Source organism: Echinops telfairi, unplaced genomic scaffold, assembly GCF_000313985.2.
Source record: "Echinops telfairi isolate 266 unplaced genomic scaffold, ASM31398v2 ScPeMD7_5868;HRSCAF=6743_0, whole genome shotgun sequence".
NCBI lineage: Eukaryota > Metazoa > Chordata > Mammalia > Afrosoricida > Tenrecidae > Echinops > Echinops telfairi.
This window is the reverse complement of record NW_022109767.1, coordinates 14,162,148-14,180,211: the sequence shown is the minus strand read 5'-3', so window position 1 is coordinate 14,180,211 and position 18,064 is coordinate 14,162,148.

Below are 18,064 nucleotides of genomic sequence, written 5' to 3'. Positions count from 1 at the left end.
TCCATGTGGGCTTTGTTGCTTCTGATCTAGATGGCTGCTTGTTTACCTTTAAGACTTGAAGACCCCAGATGCTATATCTTTTGATAGCCGGGCACCATCAACTTTTGAGATAGTTAAAGTTTATTGTGCCAACCTGCTAATAAACACATGTGGGGTTAATTGAAGGGTGGAGAGATAACTGGTTCTGTGAGTCTTGCATTTCTAGTTCTCGGGTTTCTTGCTTTCTGACGGTCAGATCAGGGTGCAGCTGCCTTAGCCAGTTTCAGCTGGCAAGGCTAACTTCCTGCAAGACATCCCTGAGGAGAAGCCACATGGACCTATCCTGATGCAGCCCTGGGTGCTGGAGCAGCCGTGTGGAGACCCCTGCCAGTGCTGAGAGGCTTACACTTTCACTGACACTTTTTTGAAAAAATTAAATCTTCTTTGAAATATTAGTTTAAAATTCATCTAATAAAAATATATAATAACTGTATCATTATCGTTAGGATTATAAATCAGAAATTGTGTTGCATTTCAGCTAATTCAAAGCCATTTAAAAAACATTTTTTCTGCTCAATAAAGATGTTTTTCTGACAACATTTTAATGCACATCATTTTGGCCAAACAGCAGTTGGAACTGATTACACATCAGCTGTCATGGACAGAGTTTCCTGCTTGATAATTGCCATACTGAACTGAGAATATTGGAGTAAGATTTGGGGACAGCTGCTCCTCTGGTTTGTCCATAAAATTGATATGCTTGTTTCATAAAGCAATCCCCCTGATCAAGAGTTGTTTAGAATATGCAGCTAAATGGAATTATTGATATAAAAGAAATAGAAATGAAAAGAATAGAAAACAATAATGATCCAAAATCGTTAACTCTCAATTCTGTTCTCTTATTATTTTTCCAGCTATGACATTGCTACATGTGTAACAAGTACATGTATTTTTATTGTGGAAATCCAGTATTATATAACATTATCTAGCTATGTGTCTATGTTTCTGCCTCATTCTAATTTTCCAATGACTTTAAAAATAAAGATAAATCATAGAAAGGTGCCAAAGAAGAAATGATAAAATCAGGAATATATCACTATGTGGTCACACATATTTTACATAGTCTACACTTTCTTGGATACACAGAGTATTTTTTCTACAATGAGAAATTACACTATATGCTTTTATATAAGTTATGCCATAAGTATATACTTTGATTTAATTATAATTATGTATAATATTCAATAGAAATGTGTAGTTGTTATCATGTCAATAGAAAATTTTAGAAAAAGTGTTTAACAGCACACTTCTAAGTGTGTAAATATTCTGTCATTCTCTTAGGATAGAGTACTGTCTTTCCTTTATATTTGTCTTTCCAGTACACATGGTTGTATATCTAAATTATAAGATCACGATAGAAGTCCCAGTTTTAGATAGCATAATTGCCTTATGCATTGTATCTAACTACATGAAATGATCTAGCAAGAAAAATATGAATCAGAGAGATGAATTCAAAACTCAAAAACTCCAAACTCATTGCCATCAAGTTGATTCCAGTTCTTATGTTGCAAAACAGGCTAGAAGGGCCTCTGTAGATTTCCCGTGGGACCATTCCTCTTTACTGGATAAAAAGCTTCCTCTCTCTCCTGCTGAGTAGCTGGTGGTTTCAAACTCCTGACTTAGTGGTTAACAGCCCAACACAAAACTCCTACACCACCTAGGTTCCTGGAAAAATGGAAGAGAAAGGGAGTTTTCTACACTTAAATAAAGAAAACTTAGTGTGGTTTTCTAAACAGTAAGTGGAAAATATGTTGAGAAATATGAAACTATGCTGAGAATTAAAATGAGCCCAGAGAATAAACTACCAAATTCAATAATGCAGTAACATTCAGTAACACTGAAAGGTGCAATGTGAAATATGGGGGTTGGAGCCTATTGGTGTATACTTAAGAGTAAATGGAAGGGGAAACTATGAGATAGCATGTATAAGTAATTTTCCCTAGACATTTTAAAATTTCTTAACAATGAGTAGTAGAGATATATGCAGGAAATGGAAATCATCAAATCAAAAGAGTGATTTTCTTATGTTTATTTTTTCAGATTGGAGAAATAGAGCGGATCACATATTGAAGACAATCATATAGTATAGAAAAGAATATTATATATGAAAGAGAAAGCAACTGACATTTAGCATAGTATTAATCTCAATATACAAACTGACTGTCATGGAATCAATGCTGACTCACAGTGATCCTATAGGACAGAGTAGAATAGAGCTGCCCCTGTAAGTTTCCAAGACTTTAACTCTTTATGGAAGTATAAAGCCCAGTCTTTCTCCCAAGAGATGGTGGTTCCGAACTGCTGACTTAGCAATTAGCAGCCCAACATATAATCACTGCACCACCACTTCTTCTCAATATGTAGCCACTCCCAAGTTAGGCTCCAAAGACCAGTTTGTTATCCAAACAATGACATAATATAAATATGGTGAATGATCACCTTAGATCACAAAATGGAAGATGACTGCACTATTTCAAAACTGCCATATTAAATTCTGGTATAACTGCCAAACTACAAGAGCAATAAAAAGAATGTGAAAAGAATACACAGAGTCACTGTATCAAAAAGAACCAGTTGACATTAGACCATGTAAAGAGGTAGCATATGAGCAAGAGCCAATAGTGATAAAGGAAGAAATCCAAGCATCACTGAAAGAGCTAACAAGTCTCCAAGAATTGATGAAATACCAACTGAAATGTTTCAAGAAGCTGACAAAGCCCAGGAAGGACTTACTAGTCTATGCCAGGAAATTTGGAAGATAGTTGGCCAATTGAATGAAAGAGGTCCATATTCGTGTTGAGTTCAAAGAAAGGTGGCCCAACAGAATCTCTTATTATAGAACAATATGATGTATATCACATGCAAATAACTTGTTGCTGAAGATTTTCCCACAATGGTTGCAGCAGTACATTGACAGGGAGCTGCTGAAGATTCAGGTTGAATTCAGAAAAGGACATGGAACAAGAGATATTGCCATGTCAGATGAAACTCGGTGCACAGCAGAGAGTACTAGAAGGATTCTATCCCAGCAAGGCATTTTACTGTGGAGATCATAACAAACATGGGTAGTTTTCAGAAGAATATGAATTCCAGAACATTCCATTGTGTACCAGCAGAATTTGTACATGGATCAAGAGACAGTTGTTGGAGCAGAATAAAGGAATACTGCCTGGTTTGAAATCAAGAAAAGTGTGCATCAAGCTTGTATCCTGTCACCATACATATTCAATCTCGTTTTTGAACTGCTCACCTTGCAATTAGCAAGCCAATGCATAACCACTATGCAATCAGGCCTTATTGAAAGTACCATGGACTTGTAAAGGGACAAACAGATCTGTCTGTTTGAGAAAGATGAAACTATGCTGAGAATTAAAATGAGTTCTAATTAAAATTAAGATGAGAAGAACTATGGCCAAAGTACTCCTTAGAGGCAAGGATGGTGAGACTTCATCTGACATACATTGGGCATGTTATTAGGAGTGACAGGTCTTGGAGAAGGACATCAAGCTTGGTAAAGTAGATGGGCAGAGAAGAAGGGACAGGCCCTTAAGCAGATAGATGCACACAGTGGTTGCAACAATGGGCAAGGGAACAATTCTGAGGAAGGTACAAGACCAGAAGGCACAGACCATCCGTTATGTACAGGTTGGAACCAACTTGATGGTGCCTAACAACAACAACAACAACAACAACATACTGCCAAATTATATCATTACGTAACTGGCACATTATAGCATTATGTAACTGTTTAGCCAGGAAGACTCATGGCCCAGTCAAACTGACACATAAGTTTAACAATCACAGCCAATGTTACTCTTGCTTCACACCTCAGTGTTTGTTCCTGTCAGATATATAATATTAATATATAATATTAATGAACAACATAGATAGCTAGGAGGATTTCAAGTTTTAAAAAGTATTGTTAATATAAAGTGTTAAATAACAAGAGAGTTGGTAAGGGAGGAATAATGGCATACTACACAATATTCTTGAAATACTATCTTGACCCATATCCTTAATATTCTTGGACCAGGGTGGGGACATGCTAACTACCCCTGGGCCAGATATTCAACAACTAAGGATAATCTCTACCCTCTTGGAGGCAGCACGGTTATTCAAAACGCCCTATCTCCAGGAAGTCTGAAAATTCGATAACTGATTATTTAATGTCTGTGGAGTATATGGAAAATCAATAATAAATACTGGTGGATGGCTTGCAGTGTATGGGGCTGGACATAATTTTGACAACACATGAATACCAAAGCACGAAAACACTTCTTGATCAGAAGTATGCTTACTCACCATGTTTTTTGTTTGGAGCAAAAAGACAAAATATGCAAATGATTCTATCACTTCCATTTATGTAGAAATCATTGTATTGCCTAGTCCATAACATAGAATTGAATTATTCCTATTTTATTTTAATATATAAATCTAATAACACACTACAGTTGATTATATTTTTCTTAACAAAAATTATCATTCATATTTTATTTCCTCATTCAAGCGCATGTATGGAAATGCAAGTTTTTTTAAGTGACATTGTAAGTATTAAAATCTTGAATTTATCTGCATAATATAATTGTTATACATATTACCTCTCTAATAGATATTGGTGGTGCAGTAGGATCCCTGATGGCATACTGGTAATGAGTTGGGCTGGCAGGTCGAAACCACCAGCAGTTCTGAGGGAGAAAGACTGAGCTTTCTGTTCCTGCGAACAGTTTCAGTCTCAGAAACCCAAAGAGGGTCACTATGAATCAGCAATGGCGCGATGGCTCCGTTTGGTTTGGGAGTTGATTGCACAGTGGTTATGGGTTGCCCTGTTAATGATCCTTATCCACCAGCCACCCCAGAGAGAAGGATGGGACTTTCTACTCTGGTAGAGTTAACGTCTTGGAAACTCCGAGGGGCAGTTCTACACTGTCCTACAAGGGTGTTATGATTTGTCATCAACTACATGACAATAAGTTTGGTTTTCATACACATTACATGTATCTTGTGTATATATTATGTATGTGTATCATGATGAAATAATCCAAATGTTATTGACCAAAGTCCTCTTAAGCTTAGTAGATATCTTGCATATTATTAAGTAGATAAACCTACCAAGACCTATGCAAATATACCATCTATATAGTTTAGTAGGTTTATCTAACTATTATTTTGTATTACTATTATAAATTGCTCATATTAGTCAAGGGAACTATGACTTAGAACAAAACTGGGGTTGAAATGTTTAAGTGACAAATGTCTCAATACCAGGTAACTGGGTAATTTTAAAAATTACAATATTTTCCTCAACAAAATAAAAATGACATTTCATTTTCAAAGTAATAAATTTATGCTATTTAACATCTTAAATATATTTCTAAAGTCATATTAATATTATAGAGCTGAAAGACATAACCATACATTTTATAAAAAAATCATTCAATAGTGAGACTGTAGTTTCTGGTTTCTTGAAAATCATCCAGGGGAATTTCTTCATTTTAAGAGAGTGGGAAATAAATGATTATTATATTTCCTAAGGTCAATGGATCTTGACATAACAGTGACTAGAGCAAGGTTTACTAATTCAAAGACTAATATTTTATTTATTTTCTAGCAGACAAAGTTTACTTGTGCCAGACTCTGTTCTAAGACTAATAATGTAAAATAATTAATGTAATGTATTTGCCTTAGAATATTAATTTAATAAGCTATAGTTAATACGCACTTCAGACTTCTTATCCTGAAATGGTCCAGTTCTTTTCTATGTAATAAACAACTCCAAGTGACCATTAGTAGATGCTGATGTTTCATTATATGAGTTATATTAGGCCTATGATTAGTTTATGATTAGTTTCCTCCCCCAAACCAATTTAGTCAACAATTAGGAGAACAATGAGAACTCCATGTCTTATTTTCCTATCCTAAATTGTGTTTTGATGATACCATTCTGACATTAAACTCAATTTTTATTTCTCTAATGATTGTAGTAAATGCAAGGACCAGTGAGATGAAAGCTTAAACATTCATATAAGACAGAATAAATTACACTCGCATATAGGTGCATTGGAGACAGACTTCTGGATTGTTGTTTGTTTTTGCTGTTGTTGAAGATGATGTTGGTATTATTTATTATGCTGTTGGAGACCCTACTGTACCCAGAAAAAGACACCAGTGGTATCTATCACTGTACCCAGAGATATATCACAGTCTATGCTGTTAGGATCAACTCTCCATCTTCCCAGAAATTATCCCAATGCAGTCAATAGAAAAGAAAAAATAAGGGGAAAAACATGACACTTGGAAATAAGCTGTGGGTATTCTAAAATAAATTTGAAAATGCTGAAAAATAAATAATTGTCAGAAATAAAATAAATAGTTGTGAATAATCATTAAGGGCAAAAAAGGCATAAAAAGACAAAAAAGAACATAAAAGAGAAAATTTAGAACATATGTTTTCCTCCTCTCTTTGTATACTTCTATCTGTGTATATATTTTTTAAAAACCCAAACGCACTGCCATCAAGACAATGCTGACTCACAGTGACCCCCCTGTGGCTTCCTGAGACTATAACTGTTTATGGGAGTAAAAAGCCCAGTCTTTCTCCAGCAGAGCTGCTGGTGGTTTTGAAATGCTAACCAGGCAAATCACCTCCCAACTTGCTTTTACTATATATGTAACCACTACACCACCAGGGATTCTCTTCTCATACTTACTGGAATCAATATTATACTGGGAAGATAATAAAGTTTACTGACTAAAGTCATCTTGGGACAATGTAAATAAAATATGAATGTTGCCAGCTGTACACAACACTTTATGATAACTAAATACATGTACTATCACATGATCTTAAGCTGGGTATCAACAGAAATAAAAGAAGCTTGTGTGTGTGTGTGTAAATATAAATATATATGTGTAGTTTTAGAGTACAAGAATACTCCAATATAATTTAAGGAGAATACTTATTAAGTCTTACAAGGTACAAAGACACAGACACACCTCTGGATGAGAGAAGCCAGGAGCTATAGGCCTTACTGCCATCAGGGGATTTATAGTCTAATGCCAGTTTAATAAGACATAGAATAAAAGAAACTCACAAACTCATGATTGGTGGCAGAAAAATACACTACAGTTCCAGGACTACAGATATGAGAACCAGGCCATAATTGGGACAGCTACCACTTGTTTGATAGAAGAGCTTACAAGGTAAATACATGGCCATCCACGTAGGTTAGTCAGGGCAGGATCCATAGGCAGGTCTCATGACAATTAGACTCCCAATGGTGCTCATCAAGGACACACCCTGACAAGCCCTTAAGGAAGACTGTCACACCCTGGACTGGCTGGAGTTGTTAGGTGCCACCAAGTTGGTTCCAACCCTTACGACCCTGTGCACAATGGAGCCGAACACTGCCCAGGCCTGCTGTGCCATTCTCACCACAGTCGTGCAGCTGTGCCCGTTGTTGTAGCTACTGTGTAAACTCGCTTCATTGAGGACCTTCCTCTTTGTCTCTGCTCCTCCCCTTTAATAAATATGATGTCATTCTCCAAGGACTGGTCTATCCTGAAAACATGTCAACATGTGTAAGAAAAGTCTTGACATCCTTACTGCTAAGGAGCACTTCTTCCGAGACAGACTGGCTTGTCCGTTTAGTAGTCTGGGGTACTTCTCAATAATCTTCTCCAGCACCACAATTCGAATGCATCGGTTCTGCTTTGGTCTCCCTTATTCAATGTCCAACTTTCACGTGCATATGAGGTCATTGAAAAAAACCATGGCTGGGGGCAGGCACACCTTAGTCCTTAGAGTAACAGTCTTGCTTGTATCCTAGAGGTCTTGTGTCAGCAGATTTGGCTAATGCAACACAATGTTTGATCTCTTGACTGCCACTTCCATGAACATTGACTGTGTATACAAGCAAGACAATATCCTTGACATCGCGAAACTTTTCTCCATGCATCGTGATGTTACCTCCCGGTCCAGTTGTGAGGATTTTGGACTGCTTTACATTGAGTTGTAATCCATACTGAAGGCTGTAATCCTTGATCTTCCTCAGCAAGTGCTTCAAACGCTAAGTATTCCGTTATAATATCTTACTTTGTATTCTTGTGCTGCCCTATGAAATTTTATATTCAGTTCTTTGACTTCATTCTTTCTTCCATTTTCTTTAGCTACTCTATGATTAAGCACAAATTTCAGTCTCTTCTGACATACATCCATGCGGATTATTTCTTTATTTCTTGTCTTTTCAACGACCTTTTGCTTTCTTCCTGACTGATGCTCCTGATGTCATCCCACAGCTCACCCCGTCTTCTGTCACTAGTGTTCAACATGGCAGATTTGATCTTCAGATGCTCTGAAAACTCAGGTGGGTACACTCAAGGATAAATTTTGGCTCTTGTGGACTTGTTTTCATTTTGTCAGCTTTAACCTGAACTTATAGGAACAATTGATTGTTTCAATTGGTCTGATGTTTTCCTTCTGAAGTTGAGCTTCTCTATTGTTTTCTGGCAGATGAGGTCCATTTATTTCTGTGTATTCCATTTTAAGAAGTTCCTGTGTATTGTCACTTTTTGTCTTATTGAACAACAAAAAAGGTATTTTCCATGAAGAAGTCTTGCAAAATTCTATAATGCCATACCCAGCTTTGTTTCTATCACCAAGACCTATTTTTCAATTACTGTGCCTTCCTCTTTGCTCCCACCTTTTGCATTCCAATTGCCAACAATTTTCAAAGCATCTCGATTGCATGGTTGTTCAATTTCTGACTGGAAGCATTGACAGACTATTTTAATTTCTTCAGCACTAGCATTCATGGTCAAAAGGACATTTCAAAATCAATCTGGAAGTAACAATGCTGTCTGTGATAGGGTTATATCTCTGTGCCTTCAAGAAAACACAACCAATACATTATGAAGTCAACTTTATGCACCATCCACAAGAGCTAGGGATGGCTAGAGTAAGGGGGAGGTGATTCCAATATGCTCTGCCCCGAGGGCAAGATTATCTGCATCCTGGGTTGGTGATGAGAAGAAATTCAGTGGAGGCTTCATTCACAAGGAATTCTGTAAATTCTCGTTGTTAGGTGCCCTTGAGTCAATGTGGACTCATAGCGACACTGTGTACGACAGAAGAAAACCGCCTGTCTTTGTACCATGTTCACCCTTGTTCTTACGTTTGCGCCCATTGATGAAGCCACTGTATCTATGTATCTTGTCAATGGTCTTTCTATTTTTTGCTGCCTCTTCACTTTACCAAGTATAATGTACATCTCCAGGGATCAGTCTCTCCCGGCAACATGTCCCTATTATGTGAGAAGTCTCACCATCCTTGCCTCTAAGGACTAACAAGGAATAGGCTGTGCACTTCTGAGGAATTAGCTAGAGACAACTTTATGAACCTTTAGAAGACATTTAAGCTTTTTGTTTAGTACAGCCATTGCTTATCTTAAGAATCAAGTACAATATATTCTACAGCTCTAAAACCATAAAATTGGTCAACAATCACCTATCACATCAGCTTGGAAGAGGACCCATAGGCACAGATGAGACCCTGGCCCTGATAATGTTTGTACTGTGCTCTTAGGAGACCCAGGGGGAGTGGTGGTGGTATAGTGATTACATATTCAGCTACTAACCTCAAGATCTGCAGTTTAAAACCACTCTTTGGGGGAAAGACAGAGATTTCTCTTCTTGCAAACATGCACAGTCTGGGTGTTTTACAGTGACAATTCTACCCTGTTCTATAGGGGCACAATGAATCAGCGTTGACTTAATAGCAATACGTTTGGTTTTTGGCTCAGGAGACACTGAGAAGACTCCGTTAAGTCATTTTCCACTTCTGACCATCATATGAGACAACACGCAGGTATATTAGGCCATTACACTTGTATGTAGTAATATTTCTATGCAGCAAAAGAGAATTAATATAGTAATGTTGGGAGAAGTTGGCAAATGTACATTGCCTAAACTTTTATTCTTTGGAAAGCCTGTTGAGAAGATCCATGAAGCTCTTCCCGAATCAAAATCCTGTGACTTTCTCACTGTACCACAAACTGGACTGGGAAATGAGCTTAGCTCGTGAGTAAGAAGAAGACAGTCCTTTTGGCACATATATAAAATCATATCCTTTAATTGGCCCTATGTAAAATAAAGTTAATATTTACCTCTTAATGAATCTAAATCTAGAATCTACATCCAAAGATTTCAAATTATTTGGAGAAAAAAAAACCAAACACACGTTACTGGATATTTCCGAACTACCAAAGCGATAATACCTATATTTCTCAAAAAATAATAATGCTTTTAAAATATTACACACCATTATAGCTAACTGTGATAGGTAGGTTTATTGTGCCAGCCTGGCCAATGAACACATGTGGGATTAACTGAAGAGCGGAGAGACAAATGGCTCAGCAAGTCTCGCCTTTCTTGTCTCTTGCTCTTTGGTGATCAGACCAGTGTGCGGCTGCCATAGCTGCTTCTCTGCCTCAATTTGCAAGCTACACTACCTGTGGGACACCTAACCCATGGACTGTGTCACTGTAGTTTGAGATTCCTCAAGACCTGCTTTGCCACGCTACTGGAGTAAACTTGAGCTGGGGACTGTCAGACCCTGTGATTTGGCTGACTATTGGTAACTTGCCTTGCTGTTTGCTGCCTGTGGAAGCATAGCCTGAGTAGCTCTACGGAGGACTCAGCTGTCTGCTTCCTTGACTTGCACCGGCAGCCCTCAAGACTTGAATGACTACCAGTGTATTAGCTGTCTCATGGAAGTGAGTTGCACTGAGCCGTTTGTACTGCTCTATAGATTAATTAGCTCTTTATTTCTTATGATATATATATATATATATACACACATAAATATATATAAAATCATAAATGTCCTGGTTTTGTTTCTCTAGTTTAGAGAACCTGTCTAACATACTAACCAAGGCTATTATAGAAATATAAAACAAACACATCATGGTAAAATGTTATTTCTTTATCAAAATTTATGACAGTTGCAATGTTACCATCAAAGCAATTTCTCATGGCTTTCATGATCTTCTTCCTGATGCTAAATGAGGTGAAAATACGTTTTCTTTTTTAAATGTACAATTACAATGATGGTCACAGTAGAAGAAAATCATCACAGACATAATGTCCTTGAGTGATGTCTGGGTTGGTATTTGTAATCCATTTACATAACTGGCACTTCTGAGCTTCTTAAATCTCCTTGGCATAAATAGTGCCCAATTGTTTTCCCAGAAACAAGATGACAATGTCCTTAAACAAAATTATTACTAAATTTGCTTTCAAATTCTGACTCTGTGATTGAATAAATATTGTCTACTAAAACTGACTGTGCACACAAAAATTTCATGACAGTTAATATTTTTCAGATGCAAATATTTGGAACTCTTTTTTAATAGAAGCAGTGAAGGAAAATTATTTATCTATTTAACTTAGAATGTACTACGGATGAAATGCACAGATGCATAAAATTAAATGTCTACTTTATTGTACCATGTTATTAAAAGGGCACGTTTAATACTGAGGATAACTCAGTTTTGATATTCCAATATTGGTATGCTTATAGTATTACCAGAAATAAATCCTTATTACTAATACATATCATTCAAATAAAATTTTCTGTTTCATCATAAAGTAATATGCACATATTCTTGAACTTGAGGTAGAATTGTTTTCTTTATATTTGGGGTGCTTTCCAAATATCCAAATTTCATTTTCTTTCACCCTACAATAAAACCATCATATATGTTATCATAAAGATTTGTGGATTCCTTGAAACACTGTTGTTGGTAGTGTTAAGTTCTGTCCAAGACATAGCAACACAGTATACAACAAAATGAAGGGAAAAAAGTCTTCCACCAAAACTGGTAGCTCTGAGATCATTGTTGCAACCATGAAGTCAATCCATGTCATGGAGGATTTTCCCCCCTTTTAATAATCCTGTACTTTTCCAAGCATGATGTTCTTCTGTCCTCATTTCAAAATATATTTTGAGTCTTACTTGAAGTGGTGTAGTAGCACTTTGTCAGTGTTTTGCTGGGACGATTGTGAATTATTTTTAACACAATGATCATTGCTTGTGATATTAATGATGTTATTTACATATTGTTTGATTATGTACCTTGAAATGGGCATAAACATGGACTCCTCCACTTGGTGGACAGGAGCTGAATTCCCAATTTCTTGTCCCAGACCCTTTTGCACTTCCACCATTTCATCCATTTGCAGAAATACTTCAATTGATATTTCATTAATTCCTGAAGCCTTGCTTATTTTATCAATACGTATGTTCAGAGCAGTCTATAAAAGGTATTTGGAATAAATAAGTCATGTATCTTATAATATTTCTCCTGTCCTCTTGCATTCTAATAACCAGTTATTATTCATGTTACTTTATTTCATTGCAATCAATCTCATATTGCAAAGATTTACAAAATCTTCAATTTCTTCATCTTTTACATTAGTGGTGAGTGTATAGATTTGAATAACAGCTATATTAACACGGGTTTTCCTGTAGGCTAGAAAACTGTTCTATCACTGGTAGCATTGTACTTCAGGTGAGCATCATGGACATTGGGCCTCCACTCAAGTACTCCCTCAATACAAGAACACTTTGTTCTATTAAACTGGCATTCCATGATGCTCACCTTCCTGACACGATTCCTGAAGACAAATGGGTGCATAAGCAAAAGTGAAGAAAGCTGATGGTGCCTGGCTATCAAAAGATATAGTGTCTGGGGTCTTAAAGGCTTGAAGATAAACAAGTGGCCATCTAGCTCAGAAACAACAAAACCCACATGGAAGAAGCACACCAGCCTGTGAGATCATGAGGTGTCAATGGGATCAGGTATCAGGCATCAAAGAACCAAAAAATCATATCATTGAGAATGAGGGACAGTGCAGAGTGGGGACCCAAAGCCCATCTGTAGACAACTGGACATCCCCTTACAGAAGGGTCGTGGGGAGGAGACGAGTCAGTCAGGGTGCAATGTACCAACAATGAAACATACACTCTCCTCTAGTTCTTAAATGCTTCCTTCCCCCCATTATCATGATCCCATTTCTACCTTACAAATCTGGCTAGACCAGAGAAGGTACACTGGTACAGATAGGAACTGGAAACACAGGGAATCCAGGACAGATGAACCCTTCAGGACCAATGGTGAGAGTGGCGATACCGGGAGTGACGTAGAAAGGGGGAACCGCTAACAAGGATTTACATATAACCCCCTCCCTGGAGGATGGACAACAGAAAAGTGGGTGAAGGGAGACATGGGACTGTGTAAGACATGACAAAATAATAATTTATAAATTATCAAGGGTTCCTGAGGGAGGGGAAAGCAGAAGGGAGGGCAAAAAAATGAGGAGCTGATACCAAGGGCTCAAGTAGAAAGCAAATGTTTTGAGAACGATGATGGCAACAACTGTACAAATGTGCTTGATACAATGGATGGATGTATGAATTAGGTTGAGTTGTATGAGCCCCCAATAAAATGATTTAAAAAAAATATTTGTTAGCTCCATGTATCTATTTTAAAAAGTATACTAACTGTGAATTGGTGGCAAAATCATGGAATTTATTTTATAATGAATTTATTTGATTTTTGGAATGGAAATATGCATATATAAATATATAGAGATATGGTGAATATAAACTTGCAGTAGGTGTTTACATATTTTTGTAATGATTTTATAGAATTATTATAAATTTCCTATAATTGCTATCCTTCCTAAACTTGCTATGTTTAGCAAAAGGAAGATAGGATATGAATATTATTTTACAGTATACAATATAATATTTATGAAAACCTGTTCAGTTAGCATATGCTTACTGATGAAGATAAAGGCTTGTAGTATAGATTATACCCTGATATAAAGAAAACAAAAAGCCTTACAACTGCAATAATAAATAGGACCATTATAAACAGAAAATTTTAAATAGGAAAGGATTTCATTTTATTTGTATCTAAAGTCAAGACCCATGAAAACAGCAATTAAGAAATCAAAGTATTAAAAGAAAAAGTCACTTTGAAGACTAAGTATGCCTAACCTACTTTTCAACGGGCTCATATATGTCAAAGAAAACTGAATAACGAAGAAGACTGTGTTAGGATTCTCGAGAGAAACAAAATCAGGACACTGGACACTTATGATTTTATATAGGTATATGTACCCTGTTTCCCCAAAAATAAGAGAGTGTCTTATATTAATTTTTGCTCCCAAAGATGCGCTAGGTCTTATTTTCAGGGGATCTTATTTTTCCATGAAGAAGAATACAGTACACATTTATTGTTTATTGTTTTATTAAAAGACACCTCTTACTTCTTGTCTGGTCTGGCTGCGCTGCGGCCAACAGTGAGCTGAGCGGTGGCGCCCACTGCTAAGCTCCAGAGTCCAGAGTTACAGTAGCTTTGGGTGGCCTTATTTTCAGGGAGGTCTTATTTTCAGGGGGATGCCTTATATTTCAACGAGAGGCAAAACTGTAAGAAGGTCTTATTTTCAGCGGATGTCTTACTTTTGGGGAAACCAGGTATATATGAACTCGTTCCAAAGAAAAATGACCCAAGATAATGCTCAAATTATAGAACAATATCAAGATACCACATACCAGTAAAATGTTGCAGAAGATCTTCCAACAATAATTGCAGCAGTACATTGACAGGGAGGTGCCAGAAATTCAGGGTGGATTCAGAAGGGGACTTGGAACAAGTAATATCATTGCTGAAATAAGATGGATCTTGGATGAAAGCAGAAAAAACCAGAAAGATGTTTACTTGTGTTTGTTGGGTATGCAGACACGGTTGACTGTGTGGACAATAACAAACTCTGGAAAGCCTTGAGGAGAAGAGAAATTCCAGAATACTTTACTGTGCTCCTGCAGAACCTGTGCATGAACCTGTACACACAGAACAGGGAATACTGCTTAAGGCAAGCTGTGCATCAGGGTTGTAGCCTCTCACCAGACTTATTCAATCTGTATGCTGAGCAAATCATCACACAAGGTGAAATGTGTGAAGCAGGATTTGGCATCAGGATTGGAGGATGGCTTATTAACAAATTGCAATATTCATTAAACATGGTCTTTTTTATGATTTTGCATTGTATTCTACTTTTCTCCAATTGTATCCAAGATCTTCCAGTGTGAATCCTTTCAGAGCAATTGATAGTGGTAACCATTCACAATCCAGTTCTTCTGTTCAAGGTCATAGAGATTGTTACCTATGATCTATTAAACCATTGGAATTTTTCCATTGTCTTTTGTTTTAATTACCCTTCATTCCTGAGAGCAAGGAGAGGCCAAGAGTTGCACATTAAATGACTGTTTATAAGCTTTTAAGACCCCAGTCACTACTGAGTAACGTGTAGAAAATTGTCTTCGTGGACTGTTATTCCAGCTGACTTGGTTGGTATCTCCTGTGACCATGGTCCTGAGCTCTGAGGCCAGAAGTCTCTTTTTCTCAATATGTTTGGTAATGTCAGACTATAAACTTACAGACTTTGAAGGCAGATTGTTGCCTATCATTGTTGTCTACAAATATATGTGTTCCCTGTGGAACCCTTAGTCCAATTTGGCAAAAGCGTGTGTGTTTGCGTGTAAGTATTTAAAGTAGACAGAGCTTTATTAGATGAAAATAGAGAAAAATGTGACAAACAAAATAATATATAATGGAATTTTCATTCCTGTCATGAGGAAAATACTATTAATTCAAACTAGAGACAAAAATTTTGGTTAGGAATAGTTAAAAATGAGTTTTCAAGTCATCACTACAGTAATTATATATTTTCTCACACCATGAATTCATTAGCAATAATTTCCTAATATGCTTGTCCCTATTCCCCCATCTAGAGGAGAAAGATGAGGCTAATATATATTCCTTTTAAAATTTACAGCCTCGGGAACCCTATGTATGGTCATGATGAGTCAAAATTGACAAGTAGGTGGTGGATTGGGGTCCTAAATCTGGAAGAAGCATGTTTTGAGCACTGGACAATACAGTACATGTCCAGCCAGAGTGATTTTTTTAGACAATGTGTATATGATCCAATTAAAAGGAGAGGCAAACATTTCTCATGTTTAAAGGAATATAATTTTTGGATGTGACATGGAAAAATATATTGCCTAATTTTTTTCCTAAAGTGAAGTTTAAAAATTAAATTATCATGGAAAAGATTATTGAAACAGTATGGAACTGTGTAATTGGCTTTGATGCAATTAACTGTTATTCTAATTAAGGTCAATCCCTTGGCAATTCATTCCTGAGATCTACTGCACTGTTTTTTGCTTGATGAAGAATTTTGCTCAGTTGCAACAAAGAATCTTTACTTCCTGAGTTTAAATAGTTGATTACAAAATAAGTAGTTCCCCCTCCTGTGTGTTTGTGTGTGTGTGGGTTGGGGGGTGGTATGGAGGAAGCAACTTTGAAAATTAAAATGTGCGAGAAACTTTTCCCTAGCTTCCAGTGTTCTTGGGCTTCTCAGGCATATGTGCAAAATGGTACTGGGGTGAGGAAGCGAGGGGAGTGGGGCGGGAAGGCTAGCGGAGCGGAGGGGGAGAGAGACAGAGAAAGAGCACTGTGAAAACTATACCGTGATGTAGGACTTGTAAGAAGAGGGGTGCAGCAATCCAGAGCTAGACAACACCTATCAAAGAAGTGACTTACAGTGTGCAATAAGGCCACTAATGACAATGTATGCTTGAAGTTAATTTCTACCCTATCACTAAAAATATTTTGTTCTTTGAGCCAAAATATTTGACTTCTGTTGCCTCAGTTTTACCATCTAAAAATAGTAATAATAAAAATAAACGGCTATTTGTAGTATACGGGGACAAATAATACAAAAAAACACTGGATACAGTGCTTAGAATTTAGATGGGCTCAACAAATCTTAACTTCTATACTATGATAATCACTAATATCGTTATTATTATTAAATCTGTTGCTGTGGAGTTTATTCTGACTCATAGAGGTTCTGTGCATTTCAAAGTGAATCTGTACAGAAAATCTAAAGCTGGGCACTTTGAGATCACCAGTCTCTCTTCAGAAGAAACATCCACATGGTTAACAGTTCGAAAACACCCGCAGCTCTGAGGGAGAACACTTACATCTTGGAAACACACTATGAGCCCGTAGGACGTGCTATGAGCCCATATTGACTCGAAGATAGTTTGGTTTGGTTTTGAATGTACACATAATTATATGATCAGGTAAAGTCATATCATTTAAAATATATTTCTACTTTTCCTATTATGATTTGCTAGATTATGTGTCAAGCCCTCTCTCCATCATATGAATCATACAATATTTCATTACATTTTTGTGACAGAATGAGGGGAAAATTGCAGAAGCAAAATTTCCTGAAAAGTTATATTAATGAAAAATGAACAATAAGCAAAAATTAAGAAGAATTAAGAATTCAGGGGGAAAAGTTTATGCCAGTAATGATATAAATAAATTATTTAATAAATAAGTATATGGACGCAATGCTCAGGTCTCATATCTTACCTCCTCTGGCTTCTCTGTTTCCTCAAGGCGAGAGTCAGACATGCCTCCATACTCCCTCCTTTGTTACCTATTCTGACACCAACCATACTTCTCAGGCCACTCTGCATAAATGCTGGATTCAATCATTCATTCCAGTGGCCACACGGAACTCACAGATTTTACTCACAATTAAGGGAATTTATTAGTGATGTCAATAAATTACCACAAGTCAAGATGAGGTAACACAAAAGATGTACTCATTAGTCTCTGGAGCCAGCAGACAAGTGTTTCTCACCCCAGTTTCAGTCTCTTAAGGACACGGTCCCTTGGCTTTTCCCTCCATGTGCTGGGAAGGCAACCTGCCTATTGCTGTTCCATAGTTCCGTGGTCTCAAGTCCAATGTAGAGAAGTATAATCTTGGCATTGCTTCCCTGAGTCTCTGTGCCATGGTGTAACAGGTAATATATCTGTTCTTGGCAATCTCCGTCACTTCAGGCAGAAGTCTTGATCATGCTTTGGCAATGTCTTTGAGG